This window comes from Thalassophryne amazonica, chromosome 2 (assembly GCF_902500255.1).
Source record: "Thalassophryne amazonica chromosome 2, fThaAma1.1, whole genome shotgun sequence".
NCBI classification, from domain to species: domain Eukaryota; kingdom Metazoa; phylum Chordata; class Actinopteri; order Batrachoidiformes; family Batrachoididae; genus Thalassophryne; species Thalassophryne amazonica.
The window spans coordinates 57,405,461-57,417,535 of NC_047104.1; the positions used below are offsets into that span (position 1 = coordinate 57,405,461).

Below are 12,075 nucleotides of genomic sequence, written 5' to 3' on the forward strand. Positions count from 1 at the left end.
AACATGTCCATTTCACTTGGTCTTTTCAGTGGATTGTCACTTGAACATAAAGGCCAGAGAGAAGCCTTAAATATCTGCACCCTGTCCAGCACAGACAACAGTAAGTCCAGTCTTCTTGGTTATTTGATACATATATATTTTTCCCCCAAAAGCAGTGCAGTCACTGCTGTCAGCGTGTTGACGTATACATCATGAGTGAGATATCTAGTGGCTGAAACCTTAAACATCCAGGAGACTTGTGTACAGGGCAGAAGAATGTTTCCTTTTTCATCCCTTTGCCCATTTTCATTACAACTTCAAGTATCTTTTCAACAACAGCAAATGTCGGTGTTGGTAAATGTACTTTTTTTTTCTAAACTACTTTTACTATTCTACAACCTGGTGCTAAATCAGCATCCAGAGGAAACAGTGAACCCTCTATACTACAATTCTGTCTTTTTTAATACATTATTTCCACATTCTTTTTATTCATACTTACAGTAGGCCACTGGATATTGATTTAATGACTTTTTTGACTACGAATAAATTGTAATACTTGCAGCTACAAGGTATGAGTTTTTAAATATATATTTATATATTTATATATTTATATTCTTTTAAAAAGCATTTAGTCCTTTGGTCCCTATTTCCTAAGGAATGATGCATGTAAGTTTTCCTGGATTCTCCTCTTCTTCTTTTCTTCTTCTATTCAGAGCTTGCCCTTTCACAGAGCACAACACCTGTGTAGGCACAAAAAACCAAAATGGCAGCAGGCTGGTGTGTGTGTATGTGTGTGTGTTTGTGTGTGTTTGCGCAGGCGCATGTATTTGCTTCAGTTCTTGAGTTGGCATTTGCACGTATTTATACATATACAAAGAGGTTTTTTTTCAGTTCTTTTTTGTTTTGTTTTTTTTTTTCAGGTGTATTTCTTTAAACGTGTGTTTGGTTTGCTATTAGTGTTTATGCATGTCTATTTATATCCTGTGTCAGTATGCATGCTTTGAGCATAATGAGTCTATAAAGGTTTTTTTTTTTTTTTTTCCCCCAATCACGTCTAAAAAAAACAGCAGCAAAAAAGTTGGTCTCTGCAACAAATCTTCTTCCACAGGCGCAGAAGCAAAACAGGGAAAAAAGAGGCATTTGCGAAGAAAGAAAGGGGGGTGGGGGTGGGGGGGGGGGGGGTGGAACTGGGATCCTTCACTTAGTCACCCAATCTTTCAGAGGGTTTCCAGCAGGATCAAGGGACCACCCTTCCTTCATGATATGTAGCAGAGCAAGAAGTCTTTGTACTTTTACTGCACTTGTGGAAATAAGGTGTTGTGGCCCTTCATCCTATGACAAGGAGAGAGAGAGAAATAAAGAGAGCAGATTCAGTGAGGCGGCTGCAAATGTACACAGGGTTGCAGGATCTTAGTTATCACACAGACTGACAGGCACAGCCAACAGCATGAGAAACAGACGGGGAGGAGATAAAAAGAAGTCCGTGTCAATCAAAGCCAGAAATAAGTGGGCCAGAGGTGGGGTGGGGAGAGTTGTGTTTTTACCATATGGAACAGACATTTACACCATGACACCACTAATCCAAGGAAGGCCTAATTTAAAATGACTGCATCTCGATTCTTGGAAGGAAAAAAAAAAATTGTATCTGAATGCTGCCTGAGATGTTGCTCCTTTTCTCTCATTTTTTCTTTTAAATCATTGCAAACAAATTTCCAATAGCGCAAATAGGAAACATAAATAAATTAGTAAAAACACAAAAACAACTGGAACAAATATGGCTATCCTTATGATAATGCAGAATTGTCTCAATACTTGATTTAAAAATTGTAGCCAACAAAATAAGCATATTAATCTATTCAGACTGTTACTGACGACGGGGCTCATTTTGGGCATAATGCCGAAATGACGCTGGATGGCGCAGGCAGCAGCGGTTTAATTTCATATTTTCATTGTGGACAAAAACATTCACTCTTTCATGCCGTAGAAATTTGGACTTTCATAATATCTTAAGGTTATGTTGTTTATTAAAAGTGTACAACCTTTGAGTTTTTTAAAGATTTGTCATGAAAACTTTGGCACCACTATAATTTAATTTATTAGCCTTTAAATAGTGAATTCATAATATGTCATTGCCAATATGACCAAAATTCACGTTTTCTGAAAAAAAAGAAAAAAAAAAAAGTAGTTCCCCTGAGGGGAAAAAAAATATTCAAATGAATAGAGAGATGGCTTTGAACTGAATTTGGTAGCAACCCATCCAGTTTATAATAATGAACACAGCGACATCACAGGTCACGTGGCACTTTCCCGAGTTATGCAAAGGATGCTGGGAAGCACATGGTGACAGCCAATAAGAGTAGAGAGGTACTGTGACATAAGCTTACTGTTTGCTTCAACAAAATAACTTAAAATGGTGGAAAATGCACAAAAACAGCTTATTTCTGTATAAGTCTAATAGGTTCCTTATATGTCAACAAGTTCCAAAAAGTAAAATTGCTGTTTTTGAAACCAAATAACACCACTGAAGTGATTTACAAGATACCTTATGCACTCAAAAACTGATGCATTGGATGAACTCAATTCAGTTACGAGCATGATTTCCATCTAACAAATATATGTTGCTCCAACTCAAATAAAGCACAGCCATGCAAGATAATTTAATTTAATTTAGTTGGGACTACATATATTTATTAGATGAAAGTCCTGCCCATACTAAGTCCTGCCCATACTTGAATTGAGCTTATCCAGTGGGTTAATTGTTTGAGTGATACACTCAAAAACTGACTCATTGGATTGGATTTCATCTAATAAATATTTGTAGCCCCAACTAAATTAAATTACATTATCTTGCATGGATGTATTTTATTTGAGTTGGGACTACATATATTTATTAGATGGAAATCCTGCCCATAATTGAATTGAGTTTAACCAATGAGTTAAAAGTTTAAGTGATACACTCAAAAGCTGATTCATTGGATTGAATTTCATCTAATAAACATTTATAGTCCCAACTAAATTAAACTGCATTATCTTGCATTGATGTGTTTTATTTGAGCTGGGGCTACATATATTTATTAGATGAAAATCCTGCACATAATAGAATTGAGTTCATCCAAAGAGCCATTTTTGGAGTGTGGATGTTAACATGCATGGCCCACGTATGTGCATCACGTGAGGTTAAAGGGAACTTCCAGGAATTTCAAAACTTCATGCAAGTGCACACACATGTCTTGCTGCAGACAGCATTAAAAACAAAAGAAAATATATGTTATGGAATTCCCCACAGGTACGGTGCATCTGTAAATTATTCACAGCATTTCACTTTTTCCACATTTTGTTATGTTACAGCCTTATTTCAAAATGGAGAAGATTAATTTTTCCCTCAGAGTTTTACTCACAACATCCCATAATGACATCATGAAGAAGTTTTTTTTTCTAAATTTTTGCAAATTTATTGAAAATAAAAAACTAAGAAATTGTGTGTACATAAGTATTCACACCCTTTGCTCAATCCTTTGTTGATGCATCTTTGGCAGCAATTACAGCCTCAAATCTCTTTGAATATGATGCCACGAGCTTGGTGCACCTATCTTTGGGAAATTTTGCCCATTCCTCATTGCGGCACCTCTCAAGCTCCATCAGGTTGGATAGGGAGTGAACGTGCACCGCCATTTCCAGATCTCTACAAAGATGTTCAGTCAACAGAGCAAGCAACAGAGATGTTTCTGTACCCTTCCTCAGATTTGTGCCTCGAGACAATCCTGTCTCAAAGGTCTACAGACAATTCCTTTGACTTCATGCTTGGTTTGTGCTCTGGCATGCACTGTCAACTGTGGGACATTATATGTAGACAGGTGTGTGCCTTTCCAAATCATGTCCAATCAACTGAATTTGCCCCCGGTGGACTCCAATTAAGCCGTAGAAACATCTCAAGGATGATCAGTTGATGTGTTTTTGGCAAATTGTAACCTCTTCTGCACATGTCTTTTATTTAACAGAGGGACTTTGAGGGGATTCTTGCAAATAAATTAGCGTTACACAGGCATCTTCTAACTGTCACAGCACTTACAGGTAACTCCAGACTGTCTTTGATCATCCTGGAGCTGATCAATGGGTGAGCCTTTGCCATTCTGGTTATTCTTCTATCTATTTTGATGGTTGTTTTCCATTTTCTTCCATGCATCTCTGTTTTTTTTTTTGTGTCCATTTTAAAGCATTGGAGATCATTGTAGATGAACAGCCTATAATTTTTTGTACCTGCGTATAAGTTTTCCCCTCTCCAGTTAACTTTTTAATCAAACTAAGCTGTTCTTCTGAACAATGTCTTGAACGTCCCATTTTCCTCAGGCTTTCAAAGAGAAAAGCATGTTCAACAGGTGGTGGCTTCATCCTTACATAGTGGACACCTGATTCACACCTGTTTGTTCCACAAAACTGACAAACTCACTGACTGAATGCCACACTACTATTATTGTGAACACCCCCTTTTCTACTTTTTTTTACTAATAGCCCAATTTCATAGCCTTAAGAGTGTGCATATCATGAATGCTTGGTCTTGTTGGATTTGTGAGAATCTACTGAATCTACTGGTACCTTGTTTCCCATGTAATAATAAGAAATATATTCAAAACCTGGATTAATCTTTTTAGTCACATACCACTACTATTATTCTGAACACTACTGTACTTATCCAAAGGTTTTGCAACGTGAAGCTGCTGAGAATCTACAACTCTGCCTAGAAAGGATGCCACTGTGACTCAAGTCACTTCAACAGCCAAGGTGGTACCCATTTTCAGCTGGGTGGACTGGGACATTGTAGATGAAATCTTACCCAAGGACACAGACAGGTAGCATGACCACAGATCAAATGTAAGTCTACATATGAAACTCCTTAATTCACTGAGCTATCTACTCTGAAGCTCAAAGTGTAAATTACAAACACCTCTTCATTGTTGTGGTGTACATAGACTAAATTACAAAAGTGCCACTATCATGTTTCCATAGACTAAGCTTTGAGCAGTTGTTGGATACACAAAGACTTTTTTGTTACACTCCATTAGTGATGAAACACACTGTGGATTGACATAAATATGAACTGTGGATTAACTGCAAATGTTACATAATAGTTTAAATATACAGATTTATTGTCACAGTGAAGTGTTTTTAAAGTCACGATTGCATAAATCACAATGCAGAGTTTTAATGAAATCAAAGTGAATGTGAGTTCACATGATGGAACCATGCAGAAAGCAGTCAGCCTCTGCTGCTTTATGCTCAGCTCAAGGCAGCATGGTGTCAGGATCCAAGCACAGAATGAATCAATCCAAAATATGGAGTGCCAACTACATTGTCCCTGTGATCTCCTGAGCTGACTTAGTTGATGGAGCTAAGGTGGCTGGGAGTCTACAGAGCTCTGACATTTGCAGAGTGGTGTGCCACTTGGAAAGTAAAGTTATATTTGTTTCATCTTTTTTTAGCTGATCTGAATAATTATCCAAACCAGGACTAAAAACTGTAATTTGACCCAAACCATCAGTTTTGTGATCTGTTGCACCTCTACACTGCATATATAAATAGACCACTAATGCCACCAAATAAATCTTCTTACCAGGTTTTGCAATAATTAAAATGTATCTTGCGACACAATTCTGTATTTTTGTTTGGTTTTTTTTAAGTTGTCCTTGCAAACTTTTGCCCATCTCCAATCCAGCAGCCTGTAATTTAGTGAAACATTGGTGTTTTGTGTTGGTGTTCAGGCCAGTCTGACGACAAATATTGCTATGTTTCTTTCATAGTACAATGTATCAAAGCAGGATTCATTGAGACCATTTGGCTGGTTTGCTGACTGTTATCTTTAATACCCTGTGAGCAAAAATGGGCATGAAAAAAAAAGCAATGTATTGAAGGAAAATGACGGCCAGTGAACATCAAAATATTAGAATTATTTTTTTTTTGACAAGAACATAAGCACAGATGCTCTTTCTTTCCCTTTTCTTATGGGATCTGCTTTTCAGGTGTTAACCACTATTCTAACTTAAAAATATGCACCGCAGTGAGCCCGGGCAGTTGTTACATAGGGCACTTGTTGTCCTGAATAGGTCTCACAGTATATCTGCCACGGTGTATAGCAGACACATAGGTTTAAAATGAAGCTTTTATCTGCAAGTAAACAGCATCTTTGCAAACTTTGTACCTTTATCTCGCACATTTGTGCCCCAGCATTATGCCGCCCCACGTCACCCTACCACCTACTCAGATGGCTTCATAAAAGACACCCGGCAGTTAACAGGCAAAGCTGATGCCAGAAGACCACATCCCTCCCAGCTTGCCTGGCTAGACACCCCCTGAGTTCATTGGAAAGACTACGGGAGGGAGAATCGCCTGTGGTGCCTATGAAAGAGTAGGGTGTTGTGTGCTGGGGTGTTTGGCTGGCTTGGTTTTTGTTTTTCTGTTTCTCCCACCAGGTGGTATGCATTCAGGACTGAGTGGCTGAGTATTAGGACCTCACCCTGAACACCTGAGGCTTGTTATCACGTGCAGGTCATCAGGACTCACAGCTGTGGTGTATCTGTCTTGATCAGAGATTGCTGCACTTAAACCTTGAATGCACAGTGTGTGATTGCCAGAGACCCGACCTTGTGAGCAGACGTATGAGATCGGCGTCAGGAGAACAATCTCACCATTACGGACGCAGAGACCGCTCCAGGTTTGACGCCACAGTCTGTGAAGGAGGATTGGGTGAGGTCTCACGTTCTTCAGCACACTTCCTGAGGTAATTAGGTTTTGGTGACTTTTATGAAGTAATGCCAGTGGATTTGGTGTCCCTCACACCTTGTTGTATTGAGCTGTCACGTTATGCTAATTGTCTAATCAGCTTCTGCTGCAGTGGAGATTGGAACTGAGTTGTTCCGTGCCTGCAGGGTGAGAAGCTGATATATATTTAAGCCAGGAAGTGTTTGCTGATTGTGTGCACCTTTGAGCTGTGTCTCTCTGGGTGGAGAGTGTTGGACTCACCTCATTTTTTTTTTCTTCACAGACTCGGTTTGTCGCGGCCACCTGGGGGGTGTCGGCAGGGTCCCTGGGTCCGAACTGCTGTGGCTCCAGACCGTTTGCGCTGCTGAGAGCACGCCGTGTTTTCACCTCACCAGACCGCAGACATTTTTGGTTGTTTATCACTAAACTCACTATGATTATTAAATTCTGTTATCTTTTGAACCGTGCTCTGCTTATTTTATGCTGGGTCCTGTCAAACGCTGGGTCGGTGCTCCGACCACGTCCGACACATAACAGTAGGGTATTACAAGTTTGCTGAAAATGACTTATTCTTATCAGATATTGGCCTGGAGGGAAAAAAAAAAAACTCTCACTTGCAAATAAAGAACCTTACAAAAAACCTCCAATCATTGTGTTTACTGTATTTCTTCAGGGCTGAGCAACAATTATCTTGAAAAGAAGCAATGAAAAGCTGAGCTAATTTATCTGCCGACATAATCCTACTGAGAAAATACAATAAACGCATAATACAGACAGCATAAAATAATCATATGGGGTATTCAGATTTCTTTCTGCTACACATGCATGTGTGGTGGATGAATTTTGGTCACGTGGGTCTGCAGCACTGCCTACAGCTCTGCTATCATGGTGTAATTGGTTTGCGCTGTCATAAATAAATAAAGGAGGAAGTGATTCTCGTGTTCAGCAAACAAAACAATCTTGCAGAAGTACTCCCTGTTCAGATGGAAGAGAAGTGTCAACATTTGCCTGCGCTCTCCGCGTGGATGTCGAAGATTTAATTGGCTACACAAACATAGGGTCATCTTGGCCATCTCTCAACTAAACAGCTGTCCGTTTGGGGGGGGGGGGGGGGGGGTATCTTCTCTCCTGATTTTCATTAAAATTTGCTGTTGGTGTTGATGGAAAGATATACAGAAAGAGAAAATGCAGTACATCCATACACATTAATCCCACAAGAGAAAGAAAAACATCACAAAGGCAACACAGTACAACAGCACAAAGGGTTAAAGGCCACTTCCAGTTATAATCAACCAACCAATCAGCACATCAGTTACATTATGTACGTTGTACAACAGGTACGAGCCAAGGAAGGCATCAGTTTACTGCACTCCACAAACTGCCAATATACAATATACAGTATATAGAAAAAGGAGGGCAGAAAAAAGAGATAGAGTTTAGAGATATCAACGCCACGTCATGCAACGCAGTCACAGTCCCACCACATGACGTCATCCAAAATTAAAATGACACCATGGGTTCAACTTACAGCTGTGGGAACTTGGCCCCGTGACAGGTGTGGGAAGGGGAGTGTGTGTGGCTATAGCGGAGAAAGGCCACTGCACACTGTGACGGGCCGTGTCAGGTTGCTAGGTTGGCGAGGTGCAAAAGAAGGAAAGAAACAGTGGGATTTTCTTTTCCAAAAAAAACCCCCAAACAAAATCACACTTCATAGCACCCTTTTTCACAGCTGCTTCCACATTCTCACTTATTCTCTGCATGGCAAATCAAATGACATTATTGTTATTATTACCACACAAAAAGTACCACACAAACAGCAAATCAATGTTCTTCAACAGACTGCAAAAACATTATTTTGTGCAGGAGTGCAGTGGCTATGTATTCTAAAGCTGACAACGGTTGAAGGTGAAAAAGTTGAATTGTTGTTTTATAGTCGCAAAGATAACCCTTAAGGTGGAAAACCATATTTCAGAATGGTTTCCCGTCTACAGTAATTAGATTTGGCTGAGCATTGCTTGCTATGAAGCTGCCCGTACAGTGAGTTTTTCAGCTGTTTTTGCATTAAGTTTATCTTTAAGGCACAGTATGCAATTTCACTGTGGCGGGACTCCTGAGACCAGCCGAAGAGAATACTGTCTGATCGAGTTTTTAATTCAACTTCAAAGGAACCTCCTATGTATTAGGTGGTGGTGGCGTTGTGTGTGTGTGTGTGTGTGTGTGTGTGTGTGTGTGTGTGTGTGTGTGTGTGTGTGTGTGTGTGTGTGTGTGTGTGTGTGTGTGTGTGTGTGCGGGGGGGGGAGGGGCAGTTATCTACATATTGAGAAAAAGCACAGAAATGCAACATGTCTGCCATTATAATATGCAGCTGAACTTAGAATGACACAAATTAATCTCAACTAAATTTGAATTCACGTTATTTTAGTGTTTTGCTCAACAGCCCTTTTTTCTACCTGGTGCAATACAAAGGAGAGAAAAAAAGTCTCTTCTGTCTTATAAAAATGTAAAAAGTTAGAGATGTGTAAAATAAAACTAAGTTCAGAAGACTAATTATCATAAATTACCCCCAAGAAGGAGGTGATGCATTCATGTCTGTTGGCTCACTTGTCCACCAAACTCTGTCCAACAGGAAGAGCCCATTAAAATGTGCAGTTGATTGAGCTCCAGATTTTAAATATTCTGTTTCATTCTTTTACACAGTGAGGCTTGACAAGGGACATTACCACAAATATTTTGCTGCCGATTTTCCTGAAAATTCAACAATCGCTCACTTACTCACTCACTCATCTTCAACCGCTTATCCAGGACTGGGTCACAGGGGCAACAGCTCCAGCAGGGGACCCAGACTTCCCTTTCCCAGGCCATACTGACCACCTCTGACTGGGGGATCCTGAGGCGTTCCCAGGCCAGTGTGGAGATATAATCTCTCCACCTAGTCCTGGGTCTTCCCCGGGGTCTCCTCCCAGATGGACGTGCCTGTAGCACCTCCCTAGAGAGACACCCAAGGGGCATCCTTACCAAATTCCCAAACCACCTCAACTGCCTCCTTTCAACACGAAGGAGCAGCTCCTTATGAATGATTGAGCTTCTCACCCTAAGGGAGACACCAGCCACCCTCCTGAGGGAACCCATGTCAGTTGCTTGTACCCCTAGTTCTTTCGGTCATGACCCAACCCTCATGACCATAGGTGAGAGTAGGAACAAAGACTGACCGATAGATGGAGTGCTTTGACTTTTGGCTCAGCTCCCTTTTCATCACAACAGTACAGTGAAGTGAATGCAATACTGCCCCTGCTGCACCTATTCTCTGGCCAATCTCACGCTCCATTGTCCCCTCACTTGTGAACAAGACTTGTGAACTCCTTCACTTGGGGCAAGGCCACATTCCCTATCCGGAGTAGGCAATCCACTGGTTTCCTGCTGAGCGCCATGGCCTCAGATTTAGAGGTGCTGATCCTCATCCCAGCTGCTTCACACTCAGCTGCAAACTGATACAGTGAGTGCTGGATGTCACAGGCTGACGAAGCCACAGGACCACATCATCTGCATCTTTTGTGTATTAAAATATATGACCGGAATTTTGCTTCAGTTACTGTTCAGTGGACTTATTGCCACCAAAGTACCTGCTCATTGGTGCTAACTTGTCTCTCCAGAAAGTTGCAATGCCAGGATTTCAAGAAATAATTCAACCAACATGCACTCAACAAAAATATAAACACAACACTTTTGGTTTTGCTCCCATTTTGTATGAGATGAACTCAAAGATCTAAAACTTTTTCCACATACACAATATCAGCATTTCCCTCAAATATTGTTCATAAACCAGTCGAAATCTGTGATAGTGAGCACTTCTCCTTTGCTGAGATAATCCATCCCACCTCACAGGTGTGCCTTACCAAGATGCTGATTAGACACCATTATTAGTGCACAGGTGTGCCTTAGACTGCCCACAATAAAAGGCCACTCTGAAAGGTGCAGTTTTGTTTTATTGGGGGGGGATACCAGTCAGTATCTGGTGTGACCACCATTTGCCTCATGCAGTGCAACACATCTCCTTCGCATCATCCATGAAGACAACACCTCTCCAACGTTCCAAACGCCAGCGAATTTGAGCATTTGCCCACTCAAGTCGGTTATGATGACGAACTGGAGTCAGGTCGAGACCCCGATGAGGACGACAAGCATGCAGATGAGCTTCCCTGAGACGGTTTCTGACAGTTTGTGCAGAAATTCTTTGGTTATGCAAACCAATTGTTCCAGCAGCTGTCCGAGTGACTGGTCTCAGACGATCTTGGAGGTGAACATGCTGGATGTGGAGGTCCTGGGCTCGTGTGGTTACACGTGGTCTGCGGTTGTGAGGCTGGTTGGATGTACTGCCAAATTCTCTGAAACGCCTTTGGAGATGGCTTATGGTAGAGACATGAACATTCAATACACGAGCAACAGCTCTGGTTGACATTCCTGCTGTCAGCATGCCAACTGCACGCTCCCTCAAATCTTGCGACATCTGTGGCATTGTGCTGTGTGATAAAACTGCACCTTTCAGAGTGGCCTTTTATTGTTGACAGTCTAAGGCACACCTGTGCACTAATCATGGTGTCTAATCAGCATCTTGATATGGCACACCTGTGAGGTGGGATGGATTATCTCAGCAAAGGAGAAGTGCTCACTATCACAGATTTAGACTGGTTTGTGAACAATATTTGAGGGAAATGGTGATAGTGTGTATGTGGAAAAAGTTTTAGATCTTTGAGTTCATCTCATACAAAATGGGAGCAAAACCAAAAGTGTTGCGTTTATATTTTTGTTGAGTGTATCTAAGTATATTTCTCTATACATAATATATATAGAATAGGCATGTGAATCTCATCACTGACAATGATTCGATATGCACCTCGATACATTATCATCGATACGATACATATAGCAATATTTGACAATACTGATGATACGATCTGATACAATTCCCCCTGTTCCCTATTCGATGCGATTTGATATGTATTTGATGGCGATTCAATTCCTCACAATGCAATATGGTGCAGTTTGGTGTGATATGATGTGATTTAACATAATGCAAAGAAATTACACCAAAAATTTAAATAGAAAAGGGTCATTCCATGGCAAGTCAGCCAGTGGTCCCCACATGACCCCCTCCAAAAAAAGTGAAAAACACTGCACTTGCTCCCCAGCCAGAGAAATAGAAATACCCCAAGTTTTAATGAGCCAGCTCTAATACTTTAGGCACAGGAACTGTTTCAAAATCACAGCATTTTTGTCCGTATTTGAAAAAAGCACTTTCTGGCCAACTTTGGAGAGCAATGTAGCCTAGCCAAATTAAGCGAAATC

General features: G+C 40.8%; 1 protein-coding gene across 1 annotated transcript in view; it reads right to left on the minus strand.

Annotated features, from left to right (window-relative positions):
- Positions 1-282: 282 nt before the first annotated feature.
- si:dkey-205h23.2 (CUGBP Elav-like family member 4) overlaps positions 283-12,075 on the minus strand; it is a 540,050-nt gene continuing 528,257 nt past the window's right edge. The window contains exons 13-14 of the mRNA XM_034186416.1: positions 8,261-8,337; positions 283-1,311 (exon numbers count right to left, since the gene is read on the minus strand). The gene's annotated coding sequence lies outside the window, so the exon portion shown is untranslated. The remainder of the gene's footprint in view (positions 1,312-8,260; positions 8,338-12,075) is intronic.